Raw genomic sequence first — 5,474 nt, forward strand, 5'->3', positions numbered from 1 at the left:
GGTATGAAATGGTGCAATCTGCAGTAGGGTGTTTCATATTGACCAAGTGGAAGTTCATATCTACCAGGGGGAGACATTTTGCTGCTTCTCCTCTTTACTTTCTGTTATCTTTTCTTGTACTGACTTTACAAAACAAGGCTGCACAACGCCGGTGGGTTTGGCATTTAAAAGGACATGATAGGTGTAAGATGTAACAAAATAGTCAAGACAATAATATTTGTTTTTATAATTAGGTAATTTTTGTGATTGCTTGGAGCCAAAATCAAAATTGAACAATAAATGAATTTAATTGCACAGCCCTAGCTCTGCCTAAGTAAATATCGCTCCATATGCCTTCATATGCATTTGACAATGTAGGATACACAATTTGATCACCAGCTGAGCCAGTCTGCCACTGTTTTTTTTTTTATTAATATTTTCTGGTAAGATCTAAAAAAATCTGTGGTCTGAGGACCACAGCTCTCGCATGACTTGTATACCTCACATGTGCGCCACTGCTACAAAATTGAGGCAACTGCTACTCAAATTTGTCAGCAACAACCTAATAATGTTACTTAATTACATTTATGCAGACACTCACCTTGGCATGTCGGATGCTTGAAACGGAGAGTGAAAGTGACAGAATGACCCGCTTCTGGATATTTTAGTTATTTTAATACTTATACCCAGAGAATCTGTTGATCCTTAAATTAGAAAGAAATACTATGAGATGGTGACACAGCAGCATAAGCAACATACACCATACTGACGCAAGACAATACTGTGAAATCTACACCTTTGATCTCAGTACTCATGCACTGTTAAAAAAGGAAGAGCATTTAAAGTGTCACATACTTCAAAGACGTGTCAGGACTTGTTCCACAAAATTTGCTTACTTTCCTGTTCATACAGTATAATACACTTGCATACATGGTGAGACAAGAAACAGAAACAGGGAGATCTGAATCCATAAGAATTACTTTCTTCTTTTCCTTTGTATGTTTTTAGTGCGGTGTTATATTAGAAAGTGAGAGGGTTTGAACAAGAAATACAGCCAGGCTCTACATTTGTCATGTATTTTATTATTTCCCTTGTTCACCTCTCTGTCTTGTAGGCAAGGTCCTTCATTTTTCACATGACTGGTTTTCTTATCATTGTGGGCCCTCTCTTCTGGCCTATGAGTGACTTAAAGGCAATAAAACACACAACATTCTGTAAAACACGGATGCCTCTCTACTCCAGAGGCTCTGCAGTGTCTCTCTGGGAAATTATGATAATAACTCAGAGGCAGTTGGGGTAACCAGGTCCCTGTGGGGGCACATCTGAAAGTGTCCACGAAGGTCATCTGTCCAGGGACAGGTCAAGGTGGCCTGTTGGGCTTTAGATTCCCACCGTCCCCTCCATAACCCCGATCATAAACTCTTTCCATCACGCAGGATGCTGCTTGCAGCTAGGTACACAGCAGAATCTCTTTGTCTTGTAGCTGCTGGCGATAAAATAGTGGATGATGGGAAAGTGGTTGTGTTGCCCCCCCTGGCAGTGGTGGGGTCAGCCGAGAAGCTTATCATGGCCAGCAGAGGAAAATGCCTGAGTCAACACAAATCAGTAGTTTGCCCTCTGAGGGTCAAGTCTGCCATGAACTTGGTACTTTGTAACTTTGTTCCTTGAGAAGGGAAGACAGAAGGCAGCAGAAAAAACATTTATTGCCTCTCTTATAGTTGAACTGTGTCTGCTTGTAATGTTTGGTGTCTGGATGCATTGTAGGGTGGAGGGAAGGGTGCTGGATGTAGTCCCTCATCACCTCTCAAGTGTGTGAATGAGAAGGAGTCAGGACAGGAAGAGCGTGCGGGCTCCACCACCGAGGTGCTGACAGAGGGGATACAGGGGCTGAGGCTGCACCTGTTCCGGCCCAGTACGCTCCCAGCAGGGCTTCGTCGGGATATCAGCCTTCTGCTGGCATCTGTGATGGGAACCCGGGCCAGGCCCACCTCCAGTGTTTGCTCCACCTCTTCTTAACTTGTAGATGAGAGACAGGAGCTGCTGGAGGCTCCATCTGCTGAGGGCTCGACACAGTCTCTATGGCCCGCCTGGGGAAAGGGGTCTTTGGGCATCGCCTATTCTGCCGCGGGGGTCTCGCAGTGGTAGAGTACAGCACATCAAATGTCACATGCCAGCTGGCTAGGCATTCTCGCCTGTGAACACAGACTAATGGCCACTCAATACAAACGCCAAATTCTTATCTCTTCTTAAAGTGGAGGAGAAGGAGACAGCATAGGTAAAAAAGCTTACTTTGAGCAGCTTTCAGAGATTACTGTTGTATTTCTTTAAATTATGGGATTGGGGCTCAGATTACCGTTGGGCTTTACTGAAATGATTCTCACATTATGACTGAATGTCCACCAAAAACACACTTTACAGCTGAATGTAACACAGGCCTTCCCGATTTCTGTCTTAAGGATGTCCAGCAAGACCTACAGTGCTTTGCACAAATATTTATACCCTTTGAACTTTTTCATATTTTGTTGCCACAAACCTCTATGTATTTCACTGGGTCCATCTAGGTTTATGAGTCAGACCACTACAAAGTATTTCATAACTTTGAAGGCAAAGGAAAACAATACTTGGTTTTCAAATTTTTTTTAAATAACAATCTGAAAAGTGAAGTGTGCAAATGCATTCATCCAGCTTTACTCTGCTACCCCTAAATAAAATCTCGTGTAACTATTTACCTTCAGGAGTTAACTAACAGTAAACAGTCCATCTGTGTGTATTTAATTATCTGTATAAATACAGCTGTTCTCTGAGGGCAGTAGAGGTTTGTTGGGGAAAATTAGTGAAAATAACCGCATCACGGAGACCCAGGATCAGAGCAGACAGGTTAGGGATAAAGTTCTTGAGAGGTTTGATCTGGCCTTTCTGGAACAGAAAAAAGGTCATAAGAAGTCCCTTTCAAAGTTCACTAAAACCAGGTAGTGGATGCACTAAGCAAGTGCAAGAAAATGCTTTTGCGCGATGTACCAAAAGTGAAACCCTTTGTTCTGCATACATTATGCTGTGTATGGTGGAAAAATATCGCTGCTCATCACCGTAAACACTCTGACTGGTTAGAGTTGATGGGGAGATGGATACAACTAAATACAGAGCAATCCTGGTAGAAATCCTGTTAGAGGCCATTCAGCCTGAGATTCAGTGGAAAACTTTAGATCAAGTCATGTTCATGAGTTAGAATGGCCTAGTCTAAGTCCAGAGCTAAATCCGATTGAAAATCTGTTGCTTTCACAGATACTCCCCATCCAGTCTGACTGAGATTGAGCTACTTTGTAAAGAGGAATGGGCAGAAATTTCAGCTTCTATGTGTGCTAACATACCCCAAAAGACCTTTAATGCAGCTGTAACTGCAATAAAACTGGTTCTACAATGTACTGACACAGGGGAGCTAAATACAAATGCATGCCACACTTTTCAGATTTTATTTGCAAGCAAACTTAAAACAATATGCATCTTTCGCCTTCCACCTCACAGTTCTGTGATACGTTGGATTTATGCATCACATGAAATCCCAACACGCAGAGTTTGCAGCTTTGACAAAATGTGAAAGGATTAAAGGGGTGTGAATACTTTTACAACACACAGCAAGGACATCGTCCAGTCGTGTGACATGAAATATTTTACTGATGTTAAACAGCTCTTTGAGCAGCTTACGTTATCCTTAAAAACCTTTTGTTCATGAGAACAGTCTTTTTTTCTCTGGACTGAAGGACATTTGTTTGTAATGCTTCCTGGCCAATGAGATTGGATTTGTTAGATCATGACCTTTATTTGCTCCAAAAATCCAGAATTTGATTGTTTGTTTTTTCTTTCAATTGATCATTTTGTATTTTTAGACTCTAGTATTTGCCCTTATGTGTTCAACACACACAGAGATAATTATTAAAACATATAAACACCTGCAGGATAACAGTAATATCACACTGAGTTTTGTTAACCAGTTATATAGGGATGTCCCTCTGCTACACTGGGCCAGTTGCAGTCTGGGCCCCAGTGGTCCTCTGGACTGACTTTGCTTCATCTACAAACTTGCAATAAATATATGGCCATCATTTATTTTAATTCACTCCTTTCTTGCTCAGATGGAATGGATTCTTAACCTTGTAGGACAAGGACACCCGCATGCTGGCTGCCTAGCCATAGCTGCTAAATTATTCTTCATTCTTTGGGGGAATGGGGAGGGAAAAAAAAGGAGTATGGCGTTGCTCAAACTGTCAGCTCCAATGAAAAGCACGCCTGAAAACGTTGTCACTGAACCCCTGGACAAGGAAAAGAAGGGGAGTGGGCAGTGAAAGACAGAGTGGAAGAAGTAGTGGGGATAGAATAAAATTGGGGGAGGTGAGGGGGGTTGGGTGGGTGGATGGGGTGGGGGTCAGCAGCCTCGAGAGTGATTTATTTGCCAAATCAGGACACAATGAGTCGATTATGAATCCTCTAATAAGAGAGAGTGTTTGGGGACCCACTAATTGGGCATGATTGAGTTGCAGTCTGGGAGCCGGGCGAAAAGGGAACCTGGTCGGCGGCTGTCATGCAATCATCAGCTAATCAGAGCTTTGAAATTAAAACTGCGTGTTTAGGGTAGAGGACAGGATAATGGCAGGGACCTGCCTGAGGAGAATGTTGCGGTGTGTGTGCATGTTTCCGAGTGTTTACATGTGTGTCTCTGTAAGTAAAAATGTGTGTGCATACAGAAGGTGGGAAGGTTGGTGTGTGTTTGGGGCTTTTAATGTCTGACTGTGGTATATGCTGGCCTTGATCAGGACAGTGAAGAAGCTGTAATCAGCAGAGCTCTTGTGCTAATGCATGGATTGTGTGCATAGGTCTGTGTGTGTGTGTATTGCTGGGTTTCAGACATACAACATGCATCTTATTTTTCCATGAAGGGACAGCCAGATCTGAGCACATGTGTCCTACCAAGTACTTTCTTTGGAGAATACACACTTTTCTTAGGTCAAAAACGTCTTTATAAGGCCTTCAACTCCATTTTAAAACGAAGTTGTTTCTTTCCACCATCACCACATGCTTGCTCAAACAGAGGGATTACTACAAAATAGGCTCCTTTTATGCATCCTTACATAATACACAAAAAATAACACTATTATTACTAGAAATAATTTAGAATATATGTAGTTGAATTTGAGTCTATATGCGATGAAAACTATACAACTGATGCGACTGGACTGTATTGGATTGATTTGGTTATGGAATTCTGGATAGGAAATGGATCTGTTCGTCTTTTAACAAGCCTTGGTTGGCATTTGATTTGACTAGGCATTACATTTGATTATACGTATGAAATTATATATCAACAGCAGCAATAATAATAATAACGTTGCATTAGGTCAAGATGTTAACGCGCCTCTCAAGAGTTAGGTTCGTTTATGTGTACAATAGTTCTGAGTGGATGAAACCTGCAGATCAACAGTTTCAGCTGTTGTGTTCAGGTG

Source organism: Girardinichthys multiradiatus, chromosome 19 (genome assembly GCF_021462225.1).
Source record: "Girardinichthys multiradiatus isolate DD_20200921_A chromosome 19, DD_fGirMul_XY1, whole genome shotgun sequence".
Classification (NCBI taxonomy): Eukaryota; Metazoa; Chordata; class Actinopteri; order Cyprinodontiformes; family Goodeidae; genus Girardinichthys; species Girardinichthys multiradiatus.